This window comes from Dermacentor variabilis, chromosome 5, assembly GCF_050947875.1.
Source record: "Dermacentor variabilis isolate Ectoservices chromosome 5, ASM5094787v1, whole genome shotgun sequence".
NCBI classification, from domain to species: domain Eukaryota; kingdom Metazoa; phylum Arthropoda; class Arachnida; order Ixodida; family Ixodidae; genus Dermacentor; species Dermacentor variabilis.
The window spans coordinates 64,981,768-65,007,561 of record NC_134572.1 but is presented as its reverse complement, the minus strand read 5'-3'; the positions used below and the strand labels follow the sequence as shown (position 1 = coordinate 65,007,561).

General features: G+C 49.7%; 1 protein-coding gene across 1 annotated transcript in view; it reads right to left on the bottom strand.

Moving 5' to 3' along the window:
- Positions 1 to 5,707, bottom strand: part of LOC142582705 (semaphorin-5A-like) — a 171,615-nt gene extending 165,908 nt beyond the window's left edge. The window contains exon 1 of the mRNA XM_075692668.1: positions 5,322 to 5,707. The gene's annotated coding sequence lies outside the window, so the exon portion shown is untranslated. The remainder of the gene's footprint in view (positions 1 to 5,321) is intronic.
- Positions 5,708 to 25,794: the final 20,087 nt, after the last annotated feature.

The following is a 25,794-nucleotide window of genomic DNA, read 5'->3' as shown; positions in this document are numbered from 1 at the left end:
TGAGGGCGTTTGCGCGGCCGCTTACCACTGTAACTTGTGTGCAATGAGGTGTTAAGGCGCATTTGGCAGCAGAATGTACAAATTGCATGCGGTGATTTTCTTTGCTTTTACCGGGAGGGGTAACGATGTGGCGTTATGTTATTGCTGACAAACCCTAACGCGCTGTCAGAGAATGGTCTTTGATGTGCTGTAATCGGTGTTTAACCGCCGGAAAATTACTAGTTTCTGGCTATACAAGTTGCGCTTGTGTCATCGTGCCACTGTGGCGCAACCGCTTGCCGACAATGTTGTTGCGTTTTGTTCTCGCTTTCGCTTTTCCCGAGTAAGAGCAGCTTTTTGTGGGAATCACGCCATCTTAAGTACTTTGCTTTTGGCGTGTGTGAGGCCGACCGCCAATCGATTACGAGAGAAACCATGATTGTTAAACGTTTCTAATAGCAAGAAGAAACACGTAGCGAGACGCCTGTAAGTTGAATAAGAATTTATCTTTATCTTTATTATTAATAGGGAGCCATAGCTTGCCAGGCTAGCTGTGACTGCTTCGCGCTCGGATCTCGTATGCTCTGTGCCCTCGTTACTTTTGAAATATCGGCGTGTTTTTCCTCGGTCAGCAGACAATTAGCTAGGAACTTCCACAGTTCAAAGCGTAAAAGGGGGGCTCCCTCTGCCAGGTTTGTTCAGGCTTAGAGACGTTATTGCGATCGCCGCACGAAGATAAAACATTGAGTAGCAATTTGTATGCTGGTTGACTCGCTAAATAGTGCTGCTCAGGGTAGGTTATGAGGCTAAGCCGCACTTGTGCTCGCATACATAAGCTAGTCGGTTAGTACACTGGATCCTTGCCAGCCTTTTTCGAAAACAACATTTCCTCTGTACATTATCCGCAAGCCGTAATAATGCTGTTGGATCGTGGTGCGAAGAAGTAGTCAGTTTCAACACTGTGCACGGAGTACTTGTACAGATAATTCAGCCGGTCCGACTCAAAAGCTATTGCGAACATTTGGCTGTGGCGCTGCCCGTTTTTCTTTCGTTTGCTCACACGTAGTCATTCTCCGCTGCAGCCACGGAAGTGAATTGTGAAAAACACATGAGAAGAATAGTTTAATGATTGGAAAATGTAGAGTGGTCGGCCGGAAAATGGAGCATGTGGCCTGCTACTCTACGTAAGGGAAGGGGAAGAAAAAGGGTCACAATGGGGGATGATAATGAGAGGAACGAGGTGAAGGACACACTGCATAAATGTCATCACAAGCGTGAGTCCAGGCCCGTGTTGCCCAAGAAACGTGAAAGAGCACGCATTGCCTCTATCGTCTGCCAACTCTGTGGCCATGCGCCTAGCAATAGCTCCTCCGACAGTGGTCTCTTGTATAATTGTTTCAAGGCAGCATTAATCGACTTATAAGATCATCTGGAGGGGAGTGGCTTTATTTAACGAACAATAAAGGTGGGCAACATTAAGAGCTCAAAAGGTTTTATCGCTGCAAGAATGAGCTGCACGTTTTCTTTTTGCGCGCTATATAGATGGCGTCTTACCGGGCAGCTTTACGATTTGTCTTTTGTGGCGGAGGCGGCGACGCCATTTGCATTGGCATTCACCGGCGACGCAGCTGCATCGGCGAGGCGGGACACGATGAATAGGATAGGAAATGCAGTCGGCAAGCGCCCGCCGTCGATTCCTGGAATCGACGTGCGTTCTCTGGGGACAACTTTCTGCGACTGTGAAGGGAAAGCTGCGGTGGCAAAGCGCGCACAAGAGAGAGCGCTTCTGAAAAGAGTCCCGTGTTTTCATCCGCGTTAGCTTAAGCTGGGGAGGAGAAAACATAACCACCTTATTAGCAACAGTTAAATAAGATAAAACACACCACTAAGTGTAAAGGTTTACTTATATTGCAGCTTTTCCCTTCTGCGTCTGGGAAACGCGAAACCGCCCCACGTGAAAGCTGCTTCGATTCAATGCTGTTCCGAGCAACCGAAAGCACTGTCAAACGCTGCCAGACTACTTGGCACGGTAACACGTGTGCAGCAACCGCAGCAACAGCAGAGTGCTTCTTCCGCTCCGCATCAAAAGTACGTTTCGTCCCACCAGCAGGTCAGGTCCCTGCAGTGCAGCCGATGATACGGGTCCTGCCATTCGCAGTGACACGCCCTCGCGGAATAGTCTCGGGGAGCAATACACGATATGAGGAGCACGGGACTGCGTCGTTGGTTGCATGATCAGCGCGCGATATCTGTTCACCAGATTATGGGAACGAATTGCAACGACTGTGTCTCTCTTTCGTTATGTAGGACTGGAACGCACTCAAAACGTTGCGCTCCACCGCGGATAGTGAGTCGGGATTCATGGCCCGATTCTCAGGTGCCAGCAAATACTTCTGCCCCGTCAAACCCTGATGGCCAAGAGGAGGATTGCAAAAACACGTTTGAACAACAAAGTTGACCTTAAGCTTCTTAACTCGTGTGCATAGATGCTGATACGTGCAACCCAGCTCGACTATAATGACCCACGGTGTGGTCCGTTTTAACACATCATTAGTGAGCTAACGGTGATTACCGCTTATATTTGTTAAATGGGCAAACACATATTTTATGAAATGCCTACCTTATGTGCAGCTGCCGTTGGACTTAACCCGAAAAATGAAGACACACGTAATTATAGCATATAAACTTTAACAAACATTGTACGTAACGAGCAAACTTGGAATACTTTGGAAGGAGAACGCAGTAAGCTTGCACATTTCAAGGGGCCCCAACAAGAAACCCTCGGCACGAGAAGCAGACAGGCGCGTGAAGCGTGCTAGGGTTAGGCATGGCGTCGATTTGAGTGCGTCCTGTATCGTTTGTTCCGCTGCACAGCACTGATGGGACCAGGTGTAGCAGCCACCACCACCGGGAAAGGGGAGCGATGTCGCGGCGCGCGCTGGGCGGGGGCGGCCAGCGAATGTGCGTGCTCGTCACAAAGACCGGCGGCGTCTGGAGAGCCGCACGGACCAGCTGCCCCTTTCAGCCGGCTTGCGAAGAGTGACTGCTTCGCTTCACAACGGCGGCAGCAGCAGCGGCACGTAACCGCTTTCGCGGAAAGGGTGGCGTGATCGCGCACAGCTTCGCTCTTCTTTTTTTTTTCCTCCTTGAATGCATTAGCGTGCGACTGGGCGCCGGCACACGGTAGACCGCGTCGGCCGGTGCGCGCGTCGTGGTCGCTGCGGGCGAGCGTCCTTGCGCGTGCAATGCCGGACCTTTGCAGACTGGCCGATGGGTGGCCTGCACTGCCACAGCGTGCTGCATTTTCTCTCGGGGCGTCTGTATATCTCCCAGAATGCAAATTTTAGCGGAATTTAGTGTTAACAACATTTAAGGGGGAGTTTCCTGCAAAACTGATTCGAGGGAACTACGGCGATATAGTGTATACGGGAGCTCGCGCAAGCAACGGCTGCGGGAACGATGAGTAGCGAATGTATTTGGGCAAACTTAATCGTGCTTGCGCCTTCGAACGGATTTATGACTTTGCAAGCTGATCTTTTTGAGCAAGCTGTCGCTTCACAAATTCAACTATTCGCCGCGATTACGCATGTGCACGGGGAATCGATGCCTTGCAGCGTTTAGAAAACAATTATTGCGTGGAAATGTTGGAAAATAAAGCGCAATAAATAACGCCACGAGGATGGCTGATGCCACAAGCATGAAGCTTAGACCAAGTCCATGCATTACTCGTCATTCCTGTGGAAGCTGAACGATCGCAACGCCTGTAATGTTTCCGGGAAACTCTGTGGTCAAGGAGTATACGTCGGGCCGTTCTCGAGGTGCGCAGATATGATTGCCATCATGTTTATTATCATCGTGTTTTCTTGGCAACAGCAGTTGCCTTGCAACTCCGATTGTAACTTTGGCTCCACTGCAGTGAAGCCGAAGTTCGCTCGCGCTAGCTCCCGAAACCGAGATATTGCGGTCGCTGCACGATCAAATCTTGGCAGGTACCGTGTACTGCCGACGGTTTGCCAACTTTGGCACGCGACGGAGCAGGCAAAGCAGCGGGAACGCAAACACGATGTAGCGTTTTGGTAGCCAAATGCCGCCGCTTATCTGCCAAGTGATCGAAGCTACTACTTGCCGCAGATTTCGGCCACCGCTCGCCCCGAGGGGGACGATTCGAACACACCCTGTGAAACGCACGACCAAGCGCCACGCCAATTATTCGCACGTTAGGCGAACTTTGAGCCATCGAAGTGGCGGTACGCCGGTGAATTTTTATCGATCAACCGGGGCCTGTTGCGCCCACATAGGCCAAAAAGAGATCAAACGACGTGGTCACGTGACCTCAGCGAACCAGCGAATGCCGAGCTGAGGCGAGGGGGTTTTCGTCTCGCGTTTTGACTGGCTCGAGATAAACGTGCGTCCTCTCGTCGTTACGTCATGCCTTCGCGCGTCATGGGCCAGTTGTGCGGAAGTAAACAAAAACAAGGCACGCCGCACATGCTCGACGAGGGCGGGGCGTTACATAACACGAGCTGGAACGGATGCCTTTCGCTTGTAACGACACAAGTGCGAGCCGAGATATGCTTTCTTGCACGAACGAAAAACACGTCTACAAGCAGGAAGAAAGGAGCAATTGCGAAGCAGTACGCATATCTGTAGGGGCAGCTCACTTCGCATTAGCTAACAGTTACGATGCTGCACATTTTCAACAAAAGGAAAGTGAGCTAGACGTTGTTCTCGAAATGCCTTTTTTTTGTAAGCATAGCATGCGGGGGGGGGGGGGGGGGAGGTGTCGGCGAGCGTCACAAGCACCTGGGTGTCGAGTTGGCTTCTCGAAATGGTAATTTGGCCCTTTTTAGTTTCTGAATAAGGATTCGTGGAAAGGAAGGGAAGCAAACCGTCAAAGCTTTCGAAATGCTGTCTCCTTCCGCTACACCGCGCGCGAAGTCACGGACTGACGCGACAGCCTCCGTATCCGCAAACTGCAAGGGTCGCGAGCGCAATCTCTCAAGGAGTAGTAAAAAAGTAATCCTTATATCGCGAAAAGGACTCCTCATATCGCTTTTTTGCGCTTTGTGTAGCGAGGCTTGACAGTGCCACTGTCAGTGGCCACATTTTGTTGGCAGCTGTCCGGGACAGTGACAGCAGCTGCGCTAGATCCGGGCCGAGACGCGCGCAAGACGACGCGGGCGGGTCGCTGCCCCCTGCTGTTCGCGGGGCGCCGCCGCGTCCACCACCACGTGAGGGAGGCGAACGAGCAACGCTCGTGAGCAACCGACCGCCCGTCTCCACCCGAAACACGCCTTCGCCCGATGCTTGCCCGCAAAGGAAGGGCATGATTGCTTTCTTACCTTTCCGGAGCCCTGCACACAATCCTCTCCTCGGGGCACGCCGGCGCTTGACGACGATGCGGGCCTCCGGCCCCCAAGTCACAAAAAAAGCACCAGCACCAACAACACGGGGTCAACACGGACGGATCCAGGAAACCGCGGTGAATCAAAAGAAAGAAGAAAAAAAGGGAAGCTCAAAGCACTGTGGTTGCACAAGAATAAAACCGCTGACAGCGTTCCTGGTGGGAACGACGGAGGAGGTGCGTGTAATCCAGCCGATCGCTCCCTGGAGTACGCTGTGGAGTCGGGGAAGCACGCGCTGCCAGGAAAGCCGCCGCGAGTGAACGGCTCGTGCAGCAGAAACAGCTTGCTCGCCGCGACAGCAGCCGCCGGTTTGTTGGCCGTGCGGCGCGCACAAGTTTGCAGCGGCCGCCGGCGAGAGAGAGAGAGAATTGGGTGGAGAAAGAAACGAGCCCTCCGTCTCGCTTCGCCCGTTTTTCGAGCTCCTTCCTCCTCCTCCTCCTAGTACTCGTACTCCTCACGGAGAAGCCCTGCTCCCCTCTCTGATCTAGCCCGGCAGCGAAGAAATCGGCCTCCAGGGCTGGACTGGGCTTCTCCTCAGCCTCGGCGCCCGCTCTTATCTCCTCTCCACTCTTTCTCGCTACGTCATATCGCAGGCAGAGCGCGTATTTCTTCTTCCTCCTCTGCAGAACGCCTCGCTAGCTAGAGCTCTTCGGCTTCCCTCACCGCCCTTCATCTTCCTCTCTCTTCCTTTTCGTCTCTCCCTTCGAGCGCTCAACTTCATCTCCCTCTTGCTTCCTTCTCTCTATCTAGCGAAGTTTGTGTCGGCGGCTCGCGTGTGGATGATGCGGAACAACGCCCGACTTTTCAACCTAAGCGGGCTGGGCATCCTTCTCGTCTTCGCTCCCTCCCTGCCAAACACACGCCCTTCGCCGCTTCACTTTGCCCGCTATTCTTGCTGCGCGCGCGCGGGACCCTTTGTTTTGTCTTTATGTATATCGTTTCTCCTTTTCCTGTCTTTCTTCTGATACCCAATTTCCGTCGCTTCGCACGTGGCCCCTTCGGGTCGCTGATCATGCCTTCTCCCCTCTTGAAGCGATTTTGTCAGTGTCACTGCAGTTTGCCTCAACGGTCATTTTCCGGCTCTCTCAAGAACGCCGAGAGGCCAACCTAACCGCAGTGTTTTCCTGTTTCTTCGCCATAATTGCTGCCGTATATCCCTCCTTTCTGTGCGCGTGACACGAATGTAATCAAAGGAAGTGCCCCGTTGGCTGTCAGGCAAGAAGAAAAAGTGATTTTAGTCCAGGCAGTGAGCATAGCTTTGCATCATCGTCATCTTCCTTGCACTGCTTAGCAGATAATAACCTAGGCGCGACATTGGGAAGAAGGGATCGTACCACATGCAGCTCTTCAACTCCTATTGATCTCCGTTAAGCCCTACCGAGTGACGTTCCCTTTGTTTTTCTAAACAGCGACTGTCTTTTTGTAATTCTATCCGATTCTCGGCCAATCGCTCATAGCATACGTGACATTATTAGAGTGAAATCAAATCCAGTCTTTCAGCTGTTTTTGAGGCGGCTGCAACAAATAGCCGTCAAGTACGCGAAACACTGCCGACGAAACGGAAGCTTACTCGGTGTGGGAACCTTTGAGATTTCTGACATTTTGAATCTAACTTCCAGTAAAAGTTAATGTGGAGTCCTCCACTACAAAGGTTTTTATACTCTGGCGTAGTGTTAAGAACTTGAACGACATGGACATGGATAGATCGACAAATAAACAGCAAGGTGGCTTTCCTGCGATGCCGAATGTGGCATCGCAGGAAAGTACAACAACATAAATGTGGAGAATATACGTTGTGCTCGTGCGAGTTTCTTTGTGCAGTATGTGTGTAGATGATATAGCTGCTTAGCGTGTAGTAGGTGACACGTATATGGCTGCAGTTTTATCGATGAGCGTGGCGGCCATATTTACGACATACAGCTATGCGAGAAAGCCAGCTTTATGTTTATTAGGAGCTTACAAGTTGGGTGGAGCAAATCTGTTTACCGCTTGGTTACGTGTTAAAAAAAAGAAAGAAAGAAGGAAGGAAAGAAATAAAACTATAATTAGATCATTTCGATTAAGCAAGGATGCAACAGAGTTACACTGTATTTGTTATCGACTTGGCTAGATAGAGGAGAAATGCGGTCACCGGAAAATTACTCACGATCATTAAACCAAGGTCACAGGGCTAATAAAACAGAGACGAACTTCGAAGTAAATGCTCTGCGGCGCCATGGAACATGACAATGCGTGTTTGTGCTTCTTTTCTCATCATAAAGAATAGTATCTCTCCCTCTCTTTCTCTCCGCCTCTCTAAGAGGTGGCGATGAAACTGCAGCGGCGCCGCAAAAATAAAACATAGAGAGAGCGGAACATTGCCCTAATAGCACCCTAATCGCGTGACCGAGGTCAGTGTCTCGCTGAATGGAATGCTCGTTAATGTGGTCTCTTTACATCCCGACGTCTGACGCAAGGTTATGGGATTCGGTGATGCAATGGCCGGCCTGCGGGATAAAAGATTGGCCGGCGAAAAAGAGGCAACGTATATCGAGCAGTCTACCAGAGCCAAAAACAAAATCTGATTTCGTACCATCGGTGGCGTGCTTACGCAACACGTTTCTCATCTGTGTCCCGTCTCTAGAATGCCTTGACGCAGAGAAGCTAGGTTACGGTGAAGCCGCCCTCCCATAGGTAAATTCACTTGGGTAGCCAATAAAAATTCTTCAGATGTCTTACTTTACTGTAAAGTCTGTAAAATGTCTGGCAACTTGCAGTCTTCTGCCTAAAGACACTGCAAAAATGTCGTTTGGGTGTTTATGGACAATGATAAGCGTAGCTAAGGAAATTGACTTATTTTACGCTTTTGTCAATAGGCAGTCTCTATACAGAGTGTCCGACATAACTGTAGCCAAAGTTTAAAAATATGCAAATGTCACGTAGCTGAACAGAAGCAAGGTAATGTTGTATGGCGCTGCTTGGAGATACTCAGATAATTTTTTTCTATTCTCCTCATTACATAATTAGTATCAATTAATTTATCAACTTCTCAAATGTTATAATTAGATTAAAAGTGTCAGTGAGAAAATTGTAGAGCAACATGAAAAACTCCCGATACAGCTTTCTGTTGTTCTATACGTGCTACATAAACGTGTCTTTCCGAGCGTGAAAGAAGCCCGGGAGTACGCGCAATATTGCCCCGCGACTGGGCGCTCGAGGTACTTTGCGTGTATTCGCGGGCTTCTTCTACGCTCGGAAAACACTTTTATGTAGCACGTATAGAACAACAGAAAGCTGTATCGGGAGTTTTTCGTGTTGCTCCACAATTTTCTCATTGACACTTATAATCTAATTATAACATTTGAAAAGTTGATGAATTAATTAAAACTAATTATGTAATTCGGTGGATAGAAAAAAAAAACTCATCTGAGTATCTCCAAGCGGCGGCAAACAACATTACCTTGGTTCTGTTCAGCTACGTGACATTTGCATATGTTTAAGGTTTGGCTAAAGTTACGTGGGGCACCCTGTATATATACTCAGGTAAAAAAACAAGCCTTTAAGAAGGCGAAGCACTCTAGTTGAATTGTATAGACAATGCGCAGGTTACTAAAAGTCGTTTGTTTGAAGGCATATATGTGTTCCACACGGTCAGCTGAACGCCCATACTATTTCTCACCAGTGGCTATTTCATGCAGTCTCATCGTAGCGCACCTAGGTAACCTGGTCTTGACTTATTATCGATTAGATGACTCAGTAACTTCTTAAAAATACATGTTTGTTTGGAGGTGCCGACGCGCATAATTGGCGTTACTTAGTCCTTTTCACGTAAAAAGATGAGCTCACAACGTGCTCGATGAGACATAGGATACAGGGCCACACACTATAGTCATGAATGTCACATTATTGCGCATGAAGTCAAGCTACGCAAACGTACAAAGAGTCAGGTCACAGACATAAATTAGTGATTTATAAACTGAATGTTTTTTGTTGACTGTCACAGCTATCCCTTGTGAAAAATTCCCTGAAACATTCAAATTTGTATCACATTTCGGCAGTCGTGTCATCTGCCTGCCCGTACAGTGATAGTTTCCGTCAATGCGTCTTCGACCACACTTCTTGTATATACTTCGCTTCTACCACGCTCAACTGTTGTGTCTCCACCACTCGCAACAAGCGCGCGGACGCGGATGGCGGTAAACGCGACGTCAGGGTCCTGTATATATACGGACTCGAACCGTTCATATAGGATGCGGGCCGGATATTTCCTGCATGACGAACTACACGAGACGTGGCGCCTTCCGCCCGAATCCGTCCGTCTGCGACGCGGTGTCGCGGGGTCTCTGGGATCGTTAATCACCTCCCAAAACGTAACGGCGTCTCCGTGTATGCGTCCGCCGCTCGCCAGAGGGGGCGGGGGCACGCATGCAGCATATACGGAGGCGACAAGAACTCGATTTGCGTCATGCGCTGGGAGGCCCCGCGCAACGCCGGCGACAATGAACGGCACAGGGCGTGGGACGTATAGCCATAGCGCTATATAGACTTCACATGTACGCGGTCGGGCCCGGCCGCTTGCTTGTCCGCGGGCACGGCGTGTTCCTATGGCGTGTATATACACGTGCTGCGTGCTGCCGATTCTAATTAATGGCGTTCGCGGAAAAGTGCCGTGGGGACCGGACAAAACGGTGCGGCGCCGGCGTCCCTCCTCTCTGCCGCGCGTCTGTAGCATGCTCGCCGGGAACCGCAGAGATTGACGACCGCGCGTTGCGCCGGAGTCTGATTTCGATCTGTAATTAAGTCCTCGCTTGTTCCTCGCCGTTGTCGCGCGTCTCTTCGTGGCTGTACCGGCATTATTTGCTAATTGAAGTCGACGAAGGCGTATTTAATGGTCGCCGCGGTAAATGGGGGACCCTTCGCTGCGCCCCTTGCGTGTATGCGCATACCGGCGACGCTGGTGCGCGGGCTGTACAGCTGACCCCGCCGTGGCGTTCAGCTCGGCAGGGGGTGTCATTTCGTTTATCTTGTCTGCGGTGCTCGCCCGCTATGTGTGCGATTGCGTATATACCGGAAGCTATAGTGTCTCGCTCGACGTATATACGTATATGTATAAGCTTAACGCATCCGTGCGGTCGAACAGCACGCACTGGTGAGTCCAGTTTTTTGACTGACTGTTCGGTGCGCGTATACTCCTGGTGCCTGTGTAGCCTTAGAACCTGGCGATGTCGTATAGTTTCGTTTTAGAGTTGAGCACCCGCGCAATGTGAGACGTGTTTGTTTGAATGGCCGACGTATACGACGCCGAGAAACGAAGCCACTGCGCACGCCTCACCGCAACTCATTTCCGGAGCCTGTAAAGCCGGCTACCTGTTGTTGCGTCGCCGTTGCTCGAAAACTCCGGAGAGAGAGGTGACCTCTGCACACCGTCCAAAAAGCCTTTCAGAGCCAGGGGCTCTCTCTACATAGGCTCCACGGGCGCCCTTCGCACCCCTGCATGCTTCCACCACGTCCCTCTCCCAACTTTTCTTAGTTCCGCTGCCCTATACGTCTGCGGCACCATGCAGTGGAGTGGTTTTTCCATGGAGCGACGGGTAAAGGCGCCTTACGGGTAATCCCTTTTTCTTCACTTTCTACAAGCAAGAACCGCTCTGCGTAACATAATGCATCCAGAATTAAGCAGTATACGTACGGGCCGTTGTTTCAGCGAACACTTCCAATGAAAAAAAGGAATATGCCTGTGGCAGATAGCACAATCCTAGTCCATGAGCTCGTATACTTCAAGAGGCAGGCATTACTTACACGAAAAATTGATATGCGTAATCGACTAATTAACAAAGATGCACTAATTAAGTTGCTAACTAATTATCTTCTGGCGCACGTTGCAGTTTAGAAATTCCAGCCGGGGAGTTCGCAAGGCGGATCCACTTGGAACAATATGCATTGGCGTTCCGGTTACTTTTGTGCTTCAGTGCATAAAACGACGTTCTTTTTATGAAAGTAAGTGGAACGACAGCGCACTTTTACCGCAGCTTTGACAGCGCATATCTCGTAAATGATGTCGCCCACACAAGTTCCTGCAAGTTTCAAATGATGCAGATAAAACACACTAGCAAACTAATTGTATTCGATACGATACTTGCCATATGTGTCTTAAAATACTTCAGTACATTAGTTGATTCCCCATTATAGCAAGGGCAGCTGCAAGTTAGCAGGTGGTTACTTACAAGTTTCTTATCTCCCGCCAGCAGACCTCGCCCTTTTCACATTTTCACTATTACCAACTCAGATTTCTTTTTGACCAAGTGTTATATCGCTATTCACCAACAGTCTATGGGGCCCGCCGGACTTGCATCAAATCAACGCAGGTATGCTAAACAATTAGCTCTTTTTCCACACCGCTTTTACGCTTTCTATGATGCATTGCTTTGTGTGGTCCAATCATAAAGCAGGTCAGCGTGTTATTTAGCTACGGGTTCGTTTGTGCATGTTCGTAATTGTCCCACACTAAGCTTCAGTGCGTAATCTGCAATTTACACACTTAATAGGTTGCTTGCGTTCTAAAAACATACCAACGTTTCTAAGCGTCGGTAACGGACACCAAATGTATCATATGGTATGAAGGCACTCAATGGCATAGAAAAACCAGAAATTTGAAAGAATGAACTGGGTGAGGTATATGAGCATCCCGCTTCAAATGAGACACCCATACCTCACTATCATCATCATGACAGCGACATGGTGAGTTTGTATCAATGTTCGGTGTGCGCGTAATTTTGAGTTAATGTTAAAATTTGGCGTGGAGCAGCACACACCGCCGATGGTGGCCTCGCGAAACGCTTTGACTTGACTTGACTTTGTACTCGTCAGACTAAGAAACGGTAGATCACGTAACAGCAGATAATCTTACATCTAAGAAAGCATGCCTGCTGTCATTAGCCGCGTACAGCTCTTCGTTAGAGACTTACAGAATGTGTATGCTCTCAAGCGGTGTGGGGGATTCTTGGACTGACCCGCATTTGACAAATCGTCCTTCGCATTCTCGTGAGATGGTGTGCGAAGAACACGGGGAAACGTTGGCTACATTTGAAAAAAAGATCAATCACAGCACACAGAAGATGCGCAAATGTATCACAGAATGAACCAGTACATATTATGTTCGCAGACGTGTGGACCGCGGCAGAGGAAATGATGTTAAACGGAGGTACATGAGGGAACAACATGATGGAGAGGAAACCAGCTATGGAACTGTGTTGAGCAGCAGAGAATGAAATAAAAAAAAAAGAGAAATCATGATACTTCGAAGCGATGATCCCTACTGTTCGGACCCTGTAAGGGTATCTGATTATCTGAACGGCTGTGTCATATAGGATAAAATTTGCCGATGTCTATTAGTATGTAGCGTCCGGAAATAGCGCAGAAACTATTCAGCATGCTTTCTTATCGTGTCAAAATGCCAATACAAAGGTAAATAAGGAAATAGTTGCTCTGTCGAAGGCCGTGACTACAAAAGATATAGTAAGAGAAAGGTAAATGAACCTGTGTCTGAAGTAGCAAAAAAAAAAAATGGCTGGAGTGATAGAGATAATAGAGCTAAAATAGGCTCTGCTTTCCCACGTAGACACCTCACGCTGCTCGCTAATTGCTATTCGTCCTGGTCCGGGACTATTCATATTATTCCTAATGGTCAACCACTGACTGAATTTCATGTGCATGCCGTAGAATAATTTGGCAAATAGTATTTTAGGTCAACTGACTTCAACCTGCGTGCCGGCGTGATAGCAGATGTGCCACAGCTGCAAGCAGAATAAGTAGACGCAATAAAACGTTGCTCTCTTGTTTAGCGCCCGATCTTGCGGCTTTGGACTCTACTACGGAGTGTGTGTGCGGGTATAGAACAGTGACTGGGTCAGCACTCGTAAAGTGTAATCGAAGTACTCAAACTCTGAAGCGATGTGCATTGCTGTTACAAATTATATCTTTCTGCACTGTGCGGAATGTATGTGGAACTGTTGGCTGTGTTGCGTTTCGCCTGCGACGCGCGGTTTTGCCGGCGCGACTGCGGCGGGGCGGCAGAAATTTTGGCCCGTTCGGCGTCGCCGCAACGCTCCCCGCCAGGCGTTTCCAGGCGTTTCCAGGCGTTTCCAGGCATGTTCCGATGCCACGTGTCTTCATGTGCGTGTGTGAGTGTATGTGCCATTGTGCCCGAACGGCGGCGATGCGACAGCAGGGGGTCACCCTCTCCTTCCAGTCATCGTGCCCGACCAGAGGCGCTACGAGAGCCGAAGTTACCTTCTCCTCCCAGTCTTTGTGCCCGACCGGCGGCGCTACGACAGTGTGCGTCACCATTAGCCCATTGTACAATCACGTGCTCGTCTATTGAGGGGTTCCTTCTTGCCCTCAACTGCGAGAGTATAAAAACAGCTGCCCCCGGACGCCAAAAGGAGGGCTCCGATTTCTTCTGTTGAGTAAAGTGCTCTCCCGTCTCTCTACTTCGGTCAACCTGACCGCCAACTCTTTGCGATGTTAAAATAAACAAGTTGTTTTGTTGTTACCAGTCGACTCATGCTTTGCCGGTACCTTCGGATGCTTCCAGTTGTACCCCAGGCCGCCAGGCCAACGCTACCCTTGGGGCTTGCGACCCAGGTACAACCACGGGTGTCAGCGCCGAGTTCCCAACAACCGATGCCATCGGTGGGATCCAAACAACTGTCTGCCAGCGGTGAGATCGCGACAACGGAGGCCAGCAGCGAAGATATGCAGTTGACTGTATGCTGAGCAGCTCAACGACGATCCGGGAGCAGTGCAACGAGCCCTGTGTGATGACTGGTTGCCTGCAGCGGAACGACTGCGCTGGACTCTTGGCTGCGAGGTTTGGTGAGTGCGGGACTTTCTTCTTCTAAGCTTTGCCAGGCTTTTGTTAGTGTCAGAAACAGAGCTGGTAATTGTGGTTGTCGTTGCTGCCGGGTTAGTTTGCGGCAAGACAATAGTAAGCAGTAGAGAAAGCAGCATTCAGAGCAGCCATGGATTTGAAGTCGTTGCGCAAACCGAAATTGTTGGAGCTTGCAAGAGAGTTGGGTCTGGATGTCTCAGACAAACTAAGAAAACCTGAACTGCTAAAGGCTATTCTTGAGTTAGAGGCTGAGGATGACGAGCTGTCGGAATGCCTTGAGACCATTGAGGAGAGGGAGACTGCAAAAAGACAGGAGCGCGAACTTAAAGAGCAAAAAGAAAAAGAAGAGCGTGAACGTAAAGAACAGAAAGAAAAAGAAGAGCGTGAACGTAAAGAACAGAAAGAGCGAGAGCAACAAGAGAAAAAAGAAGAGCGCGACCGTCAACACGCGTTGGAAATGAAGCGTCTCGAGATAGAGATGGAACGCGCTCGTAATGGAAGTCAGGCACACGGTGCAGGAGAACGCGTATTGTTCAAAATGACTGACCTGATGCGGCCGTTTAAGCTTGGAGAGGACATTGGTTTGTTCCTGGTTAACTTTGAGCGAACGTGCGAGAAGCAGGGGTTCTCTCGGGAAACGTGGCCACAGCGCTTGCTCACTTTGTTACCCGGCGAGGCGGCCGACGTAGTCGCTCGCTTGGATAGAGAGGAGGCAGAGGATTTCGACAAAGTAAAATCGAGTCTGCTAAAAAAGTACCGGCTGTCTGCGGAGGCGTTCCGTCGGAAGTTTCGGGAAAATGAGAAAGGCAGAAGTGAGTCATATACAGAGTTTGCGTATAGGCTTATGTCAAACATGCAGGAGTGGCTGAAAGAAGAGAAAGCGTTTGGTGACCACGATAAAGTTCTGCAGTGCTTCGGGCTAGAACAGTTTTATAGTCGGTTACCGGAGAACGTGCGATACTGGGTCTTGGATAGGCCAGACGTTTGTACGGTGGCTAAAGCCGCTGAGCTAGCCGAGGAGTTTGTGACGCGTCGGGCTCGCGGAGCTAAGGACGGTCAAAAGGGTGAATTTGGCTCGAAGTTTGAGAGGCCGAAGTTCACACCCATGAGAGCAAAGGGGAACACGCGTAGTGCGGATGCGAGTGGAAGCAGTGCGACCGAACCTAAGGAGACGGCGGCAGCCGAAGCCGAACGCAGAAAGCGGTTCGAGATGAGGCAAGCGCGCGTTTGTTATACGTGCCAGAAGCCGGGTCACTTTTCGGCGCAGTGTCCGGAAACAACACCAAAAGTTGTGTTTTTTTCAATAGGCAGCACTGACGAGAACATGAAGCTTCTCGAGCCTTACATGCGAGACCTCCTCGTGAACGGGAAAGAGTGCCGGGTGCTTCGCGATTCCGCAGCTACGATGGATGTAGTTCACCCGTCTTACGTAGAACCCCATATGTTCACGGGCGAGTGCGCGTGGATCAAGCAAGCCGTGGAAGCTCATAGCGTGTGTCTGCCGGTAGCAAAAGTGCTTATTGAAGGACCTTTCGGAGCGCTTGAGACGGAGGCGGCAGTGTCATCTATGCTGCCCCCCCAGTACCCGTACCTATTTTCAAACAGGTCCGATCACCTGCTGCGCGAGAAGGGGCTTTTGTTTGGTGAAGCTAGTGTTCAGGCCTTAACCAGATCGAAGGTTCGGGAGCTCGCTGCAAAGGCGGTAGTTGCGGGGCCGACGTTATCAAACAACGAAAAAGGGTCAGAGGCGCAGCAAGCTGATATTCAGAGCACGCCCGAACTGAATAAACTTGAGTCTGTAACGTTAAAGGCACCAGATACCGGAGAGGAAAATCCCGATGCGGGAAAGTTAGAAGAGCTATCTACTGATTTGCTCATCGCGCCTACGTCAGACGGACTTAATAGGTTGCTAAAAGTCAGCCGGTCGGCTTTGATAGCCGAGCAAAAGAAGGATGGTAGCCTAGAAAACATACGCTGCAATGTCAAGGAAGGTATCGCCAGGAAAAATGCGCGTTTTGTGGAAAGAGGTGGAGTCCTGTACCGGAAGTATCTAGACCGCAGAGGAGTGGAGTTCGATCAGCTGATCGTGCCTCAATGCTATCGTCAGGATCTGTTGCGCTTGACGCATGGGGGTTCGTGGTCCGGACACCTAGGAGTTAAGAAAACTAAGGACCGTCTCTTGCAAGAGTACTATTGGCCAGGGTGTTTTCGGGACGCAGACCACTTCGTGAGGTCATGTGACACCTGTCAGCGGGTGGGCAAACCAGGGGACAAATCGAGGGCGCCGTTGAAATTGGTACCTATCATTACGGAGCCTTTTAGACGGCTCGTTATTGATACAGTGGGACCTCTGCCGGTAACAGCCACGGGGTACAGACACATTTTGACTGTGATCTGCCCAGCGACAAAGTTCCCTGAAGCAGTGCCGCTTAAAGAACTCAGCTCAGTTGAGATAGTCAATGCACTACTGTCCATATTTGCGCGAGTTGGTTTTCCTGCGGAAATCCAATCAGATCAGGGCACAGTGTTTACTAGCGCTTTGACGACAACTTTTCTCGAAAGGTGTGGGGTAAAGCTGCTACACAGCTCCGTGTACCACCCACAGTCGAATTCCGTTGAGAAGCTCCACTCCGTCATGAAGCGCGTGTTGAGAGCCTTGTGTTTTGAACATCAAACTGACTGGGAGCTGTGTCTGCCTGGGGTGATGTTTGCTTTAAGGACCGCGCCGCATGCGGCTACGGGGTTTTCGCCAGCTGAACTGGTGTACGGTCGCTCGCTTCGATCTCCGCTTCGCATGCTTCGAGAATCGTGGGAAGGTAGGGGCGACGACCCAGTCGTGGTGGAGTACGTACTTAAGCTCCTCGAACGCTTAAGAAGGGCACAGGAGTTGTCAGGTGAAGCAATGACAAAGGCCCAGCAGAGGGCCAAGGTTTATTATGATCGGACAGCCAGGGCCCGTCGTTTTGAGGTGGGCGATGAGGTCATGATATTGCGCACATCGCTAAACAACAAACTAGACGTGCAGTGGGAGGGCCCAGCACGAATTGTTCAGAAACTGTCGGACGTTAACTACGTGGTAAGTCTGCCAGGAAAGCGGAAAGCACAGCAAGTTTACCACTGTAATCTGCTCAAACCTTATAGACAAAGGGAAGCAGTGGTGTGCATGATGGTAAACGTTCCTGAAGAGCTTCCGGTCGAGCTTCCGGGACTAGGCTCAGTGACGAACAGGGAAGACACCGGTCAAGTCATTAGTGACCTTATCAGTAAAGCACCGCTGTCGCCCGAGCAGAAAACCGAACTACACCAGCTATTACAAGAGTTTCAAGGTCTGTTCTCTGAGAGGCCTGGTAGGACTTCTGTACTTACTCATGATATAGAACTTACCTCCCCAGAGCCATTACGATCCAAGGCGTATCGGGTGTCACCCCGCCAGAGCGATATTATGGAGGCTGAGGTAAAGAAAATGCTACAGCTCGGTGTTATTGAGGCAGGTGAGAGTGATTATACCTCCCCTTTGATTTTAGTTGAGGTACCGGGCAAGGAACCTCGTCCTTGCGTCGACTACCGCAGGCTTAATTCCATCACTAAGGATCAAATTTATCCGATCCCTAACATCGAGGAGCGCCTTGAGAAAGTTAGTAGCGCTCAGTTTATTTCCACCCTAGATCTTGTCAGGGGTTATTGGCAGGTTCCACTTACAGAAGAGGCTAGTAGGTATGCGGCGTTCATTTCACCAATGGGAACATTCCGTCCTAAAGTGTTGAGTTTTGGTTTGAAGAACGCGCCATACTGTTTTTCAAGCCTCATGGATAAAGTGTTGCGGGGACAGCAAGAATTCGCTTTACCGTATCTAGACGACGTAGCGATATTCTCCGCATCCTGGTCTGAGCATATGGCACACTTGCGGGCAGTGCTAACCCGCCTGCGCGAAGCGGGCTTGACAGTAAAGGCTCCTAAGTGCCAGTTAGCACAGGCCGAGGTTGTCTACCTCGGTCACGTGATTGGTCAGGGTCGTCGCCGCCCCTCTGAAATAAAAGTGGCCGCTGTGCGAGACTTTCCGCAACCGCGCACAAAGACCGATATTCGGTCGTTCTTAGGTGTCGCCGGCTACTATCAGAGGTACATCCCCAGGTACTCTGATATCGCGGCTCCCCTGACGGATGCTCTAAGAAAGTCAGAGCCTCAAACAGTCGTCTGGGACGAGACAAAGGAAAGAGCTTTTAGCGCCCTAAAGAGTGCCCTAACAAACCAGCCTGTGCTACGATCGCCAGACTATACAAAAGGGTTCATTGTTCAGTGCGATGCTAGTGAGCGAGGCATGGGCGTTGTACTGTGCCAACGGGAAAAGGGAGAAGTAGAACACCCCGTCCTGTATGCTAGTCGTAAGCTGACCAGTCGTGAGCAGGCGTATAGCGCCACCGAGAAAGAGTGTGCATGTCTCGTGTGGGCCGTTCAGAAATTGTCATGCTATCTAGCCGGCTCGAGGTTTATCATTGAGACGGATCACTGCCCTCTCCAATGGCTGCAGACCATCTCTCCCAAAAATGGCCGCCTCCTGCGCTGGAGCCTCGCTTTACAACAATATTCCTTTGAGGTGCGTTACAAAAAGGGGAGTCTCAACGGTAACGCCGATGGCTTAAGTCGAAGCCCCTAACGTAGGAATCAGCCTCAAAATTGTTTGTTACTGATGTTTTTCTTCCTGAGGCAGGATTTTTTTTAACATATTGCTTTTGTTTAGTGTTTCAAAGTGATGATATGCTTTCTAGTGCAATTTTCCAATTTGTGGACGCGTTCTGAGTGATGCTAGACTACTGTAAGGAACTAGGCAGTGGTATAAAAAGGGGAAAGAGCCTGGCAGGGCTTAGTGAGGGTTGTGCCGTGCTTGCTGACTGAGCGGTTGAGTTTCAGCGTAGTTCTAACGCTTGCCGGGAACGAGAACAAAAATGTGAACTCTCCCGAAGTCACTTTGCAGTGTCCCGTGCGAACCTGAACGAGAGAACGAGGCCTTCTCTGTGCGCTGCGCTCAAGAAACGTCGAGGGACGCCCGACTTCGGTTATGAGCATCATCGAGCGACATCCCTCCGGACAGCGGATGCAGTCCCCTGTCCATCGGGATCTCCTTCCCCCGGCGGGGCGGTCTGTTGCGTTTCGCCTGCGACGCGCGGTTTTGCCGGCGCGACTGCGGCGGGGCGGCAGAAATTTTGGCCCGTTCGGCGTCGCCGCAACGCTCCCCGCCAGGCGTTTCCAGGCGTTTCCAGGCGTTTCCAGGCATGTTCCGATGCCACGTGTCTTCATGTGCGTGTGTGAGTGTATGTGCCATTGTGCCCGAACGGCGGCGATGCGACAGCAGGGGGTCACCCTCTCCTTCCAGTCATTGTGCCCGACCAGAGGCGCTACGAGAGCCGAAGTTACCTTCTCCTCCCAGTCTTTGTGCCCGACCGGCGGCGCTACGACAGTGTGCGTCACCATTAGCCCATTGTACAATCACGTGCTCGTCTATTGAGGGGTTCCTTCTTGCCCTCAACTGCGAGAGTATAAAAACAGCTGCCCCCGGACGCCAAAAGGAGGGCTCCGATTTCTTCTGTTGAGTAAAGTGCTCTCCCGTCTCTCTACTTCGGTCAACCTGACCGCCAACTCTTTGCGATGTTAAAATAAACAAGTTGTTTTGTTGTTACCAGTCGACTCATGCTTTGCCGGGACCTTCGGATGCTTCCAGTTGTACCCCAGGCCGCCAGGCCAACGCTACCCTTGGGGCTTGCGACCCAGGTACAACCACGGGTGTCAGCGCCGAGTTCCCAACAACCGATGCCATCGGTGGGATCCAAACAGCTGGAAGAGCAATGCTCTTCCAGCTAACATCCTTGCTCAGAAGATATATATCGAAAATACTTCTAATCACAACGTTTCTAGCAAAAGGATGTGCTATATGAGCACCGACTTGACTTCCATTCTGCAGTCACAACATCCCACCCAGTTACTAAACTTAATATCATTTTTTTTTATTAATTGGTAACGCTAGTGCCACAGAGCATCCAATTTTATCAATCGTATTTGTTCACTAGCTTGCTTGCCTCAGTGACTCTGGGTGTCTTTGTGGATTTTCTTATACGTGTATTATAGATGTATTTATGGTAAACGTCCAATACCTATAACAAACCTATTCATAACTCTGCGCGTTTTTCAGTTCAGTAGAACTGGTTACTGTATATGCCTAAAACCAACTGTGGTAAATTTACGCGTGCCTTTGCTGCGACTTCCTTCTCGAACTTATACTGGCACAAAACATTAAGAATACGAGGAATATCGTGAAATTAAAAAAACTGGTGTACGTGCCTTTCTTCTTTCACTGTAGGTATTTTTATCGCATCTATTTTCTTGACCTTTTTGTTTTATCCTTTCTCCTTTTTCCTTTTTTCTCAAATGACCTAAATTCAACTGTGTATGCTTAGTGTTCGCCCGTAATCTATAGCCTGCAGTGTATGTTTATTCTTTCCGATCACGCCTTGTACAGGAGGTCCCCCATGCATCGGTCTCTGAACCTGGGACCTCTTTCTGCATGTATGTCTTACAACATGTATTTACAACGTTTTTGTCATTAATAAAGCCTAATTGAATTGAATTAAAGAAAACATCCACGTGTGCGCGCAACTCCGGCACGCACACAAACGCGCGCATATACGAGCACGCGCTCGCACCACCACTCAAGCGCCCAGCGAAGCAATCCGACGACAGGAAGATGCATGTTCGGTGCCGTAGAGAACCTTAGCTGGCTAATTACCGTTCACGTCAAAATGAAGCATCGCCCTCGAAGAAGGCACGGTCGGTGCCCGATTGTGAAACAGCTGTTTCGAAATGTGCGCATTGGAATGCGCGTGGCAGCATAGGTCAGAAGCGGGGCCGCGTGTATTCGTGTGCGGACGTTTTGCCTTATAAGATACGCGCTTAAGAATCCGTCTTGCACTGGTTGGTGGCTGTGGGAGGGGGGGAATTTATCTGCGTGTCTTCGCGTCGGATTTTTTATTTCTTTTTCTTTTCTTTTCTGTTTTGTACTGTTGGATCGGTCGTGGTGCGTGCTGGATGCGCAACGCTGCAGAAACACTGTCGCTCACGACAAGTATAGCATACTTGTCCAATTGTGAGATTTCAAATTCGTAAAAATTTCGTGAACAGGAGATAGATAGATAGATAGATAGATAGATAGATAGATAGATAGATAGATAGATAGATAGATAGATAGATAGATAGATAGATAGATAGATAGATAGATAGATAGATAGATAGATAGATAGATAGATAGTGTGAGAGAAAGAGAGAGAGAGAGAGTATGGTAGGCGTTCTTGAGAGCTGTGCCCTGAGCACACACCTTTTCTCGTGGCAACACGTCTCGGTCGTGTAACACATCGATGCGTAGTACAAATTGCTTACAAACGTGGCCGCGGAGAGTTCGTAACGAAATTCTGAGAACTTTGTCCACATAACCGTAACTTCGTTATGAACGTCCTCTCACGACGCACTGCATTCACCTTCATGTCCGTCGAAGTTCGGGCCCCTTTTCGAACATTTAGCGTAATGGTTCGAGCAGTAAAAAAAAAAGTTTTTTTTTTATTTTGTAAGGGACGAGCAGCGAAGCTGTTGAGTGTTTTACCTCAATCGACGTATTATTATTATTATTATTATTATTATTATTATTATTATTATTATTATTATTATTATTATTATTGAAGGACACAGACAACGAATACATCTTTTGACTGTAGAGTTATTTATTCTTATTCTTTTATGAAGTAGTGACGTGATCAAGTACCGCCGCATGGCAGACGGGAATTCTACAATATATACAACTTCATTGTGAACTACGTAATTGTGAGAAGTAGGTGAAATTCGGCGTAATGTTAGAGTCCTCTTAGCGGCTAATTGTCATATAATTTGTTTCGGATTAGTTTTGATAAAACAAGAGTCACAGCCGTCTTCTGTAACCACACTCCCTCCGTATAGACGGCCACGTATTAGCAGGAGACGGGAATTCTGTAACGTTTACAACTTCACTGTGAACTAACTAATTAGGACTAGTTGTAAAATAATCAAACTAGGCGTAATGATAGAGTCGTCTAAGCGGCCGATTTCGATATAATTTTTCCCAAGACACCTACATTAGATTGAGAGCTACAGAGAATTCGCGGGAAACCGGAGGCGAAAATTGTTTCGTGTCGACGCTACGCGTAGACGGAGGGACATCGACCACCGCCGGAGGGTAGCTGTATACAGATTCGCTGTAAAAAAACAGCGCGAACGTTCTGTCCACAGCGCCGTTTTTTCTCTCTCAGTTCACGCACAAATGTACGATTGTTGCGCTCATCGGCGCCGTTCTGTTACATCTTTCCGCCCGGATCAGGAAGTGCATGCCGAGGATGCATGTTTCGCTGAAGCTCCTTTGCCAGCTCTTTCGTATACGCGACAGCGCGTGAATGAATACGCGTAAAACTTTAGCGCATCGTCCAACGGATAGGTTTCCGGATGCTGACGCAATGCCACGGACATTCATAGCACCGTGTCGGCAACTGTGCATGTACTTGATCAACGCCGACATATTTGCTCCGTGTACCGCGTGTATCGGACATCGCTCGTCTCGTGTTTGTGGACAACGTTTTGACGAGGCGCGGACAACGTGGCTGGTGTCACGCACCTTTGCGAGTTGTTTCGACTATCGCCTGTTACTCCACTTTGCTCGAACAGTGGCGACATTTGTGTGCAATCGGATACGCAGTGGAGGCGGCCGCGACTGTCCTATCATGCGCGCTGCGCAGCGACCCTTTTCCTCATTGTTAGCTCAGGCGTGTCGTACGTGCTTGTTCTCTGAAGGTTCCTGGCTTATCGACGGAACAGGTAGTGCTCCTTCGAAACAAGCGAAGAAAGAAAGAAAGAAAGAAAGGAAGAAAATAAATCAAACAGATGCTGAGTGTCACCAAAGTATACATACGCCTTCTTCTTATAGGAAGCCGACACAGGAAGCCGCAGTCGTCTGTTTGCCTCCGATATACTGTTTGTTTGTATTGGAGGCCTCCCTATCAAAACAAGTATCATATGTTTAAACTCGTCTTTTATTATTATTATTATTATTATTATTATTATTATTATTATTATTATTATTATTATTATTATTATTATTATTATTATTATTTAAGCTCGTTGTGCGACAACTTTTTTTTTCTGAGTTGTCTTAAACTGTCTACACAGGAGCTACGCGTCATACATATGTGCTCGAAAGAAAGCTAGATTTAAACGAAGTGGGAAGGGTATACATGGATGCCGACCAAACGAACGTGTTCAGTTTGCTATATCCTACACGGGGAAAAAAAAGCGAGACAGAAATAAAAAGCGGGAGAGGAGAAAGTTAAGAGCGCGCTGGACGTGATCATTAGCAGGGTTACTTGCTATATATTGTCGCGAAGACAATGTAACGCGGCCTTCTTTGCTGTCTTTCGGGGAATTTTGTGGGGTCCTTGACGCGGGGCAAACCTTTGTACCTCGACGGCGCCGCGGACAGTGCTGCCGCGCGGCCGCCGCCCCCGCCGCACCTCACGTCACACCTGCACATGTCGCGTCGTCTTCTCACGCTCGGCTGTCAAAGGCCAATTAGTTATGGCCAGAGTGCTTTTGTGTGCAGAGTGTTGACGCGACCATTTCTTGACCCCTTGAACTCTGCCGCTTATTGGATGATGTCGGCTTGCCTGATTGGTCGGAGTAACGAAGTAGCCCATTGGTGGAGAAAAGTGTCTCTTGGATGCTGGGGAAACTTATTTAAGGAAGTTTGGGGTAGTTTTAGAGGGAGCAAGTAGACAGCAGCAGACGGCGCATCTTCACCAGGGGAGACCAGGCCGGTCAGGCAGGCCGACGACGACGGGTATGACATCGTTTTGCTTGTAGATATTTTGTACAGTTTAAATTTAAGGTAAATACCAAGAGAATAAATCAAGTTGTTCAAATGTTACTCTCGTCGTCGTACCTGCGGATTTGGACTTGCCCCTGCCAGAGCTCATCCCCAGTCTTCTTCCGTCTCCCTGGTGAGTTGATGCGTCTGATATCTCACGGCTGCGTCACTTCGCTACAAAGTGGTGGAGTGTGCTGGGTACCGAAGGCCACGCACTAATATCATGGGCCGTGGCAACAAACCCCAAGAACCTAGCTCTAACAGCTCGAATATAACCGAACCCCCTACTGTTCTCGCTACCATGTCGACCCCTCAAGCTAAACCTTTCGTCGGACCGCCAGTCTTTAGAGGCACACCGGAAGAGTCAATAACCGAGTGGCTGCTTTGCTACGAACACGTAGCCTCCCTCAACAACTGGGATGAAGGGACGAAGGCAAAATTTTTATATTTCGCATTAGATGGCAATGCGAAAAAGTGGCACACCACGCAAATTCTAACGGGTGCCCCTAATACATGGGAAGAGTGGGCGACGCTCTTAAAAACGTCCTTCACAAGTCGCCACTCAGTTGAGATCGCATATTTGCGGCTCCAAAACCGAACGCAGCTGCCATCAGAATCTCACGAAGATTATTATTATGACGTTGTGCAGCTGTGCGCCAGAGCCAATCCATCTATGACGGAAGAGGAGCGGATGCGGCACCTCATGCGCGGATTGCGTCCGGACGTGCTGGAAAAAATTCTCATTGCAAACCCGGACAGCTGCTCTGCTTTCCTCGAAATTTTACGCCGAATTGATTGGGCAGCTTTTTTGATAGAAGTGACCGGCACCCATTTCTCTGCCGGCCGGCAGTCATGCTACCCATTCGCCTCGGCAACTGCCGCCGGAGTGACACCCGCTGGAGCAACAGTGCAGCCGCCTCCAACATGTCTCGCCACCTGCGCTGCGGCAGAGCGTCACTGCCCGCGAGAGGCCACTGACCGCGACAGGGACTTGAGGACGATCGCGGACTCTATAGCCTCATTATTTGACCGCCTGAAAGGTATTGAACAAGATGTACGTCGTCCTCCAGTGCCTTGGCCAGCGAGAAATACCCGTGACGACGACGAGCGACCACGCTGCCAGCTATGCGACCGCATCGGCCACTTTGCGCCCCAGTGCCGGCAATGGCTCCAGCAAAACGGACCCCAGTGGATGGAGCAGCGCTCTAACTTTGAGCAAAGCAAATCCGACACTCTTTCCCGACTTCCGCATGATTCCGCACCAGCAAGCGAAGAAAATTCCTTACCGTTGCTCGTGCTGGATCATGTGGACATCGGGGCAAAGCAGAGAGAGGATTCATGGATGCGAGAAGTAATACAGCACCTAGAGCAGCCGAGTGCGCCCGTTGCCAGAAGAACGAAAAGAACGGCAAGGAGTTTTCGCTTGATCGGCGGTGTGTTGTATAGAAGAGCGAAAGCCTTTCAAGACGGTCGCACGGCACTTGTTGTCCCAGGGTGTTTGAGGTCGGAGGTGTTACGGCACTGTCATGTCGATAGCTCGGCGGGCCACCTCGACGTCAGGCACACCTGGGGGAAAGTTCGCCGCCGTTATTTCTGGCCAAAGATGTTTTCCC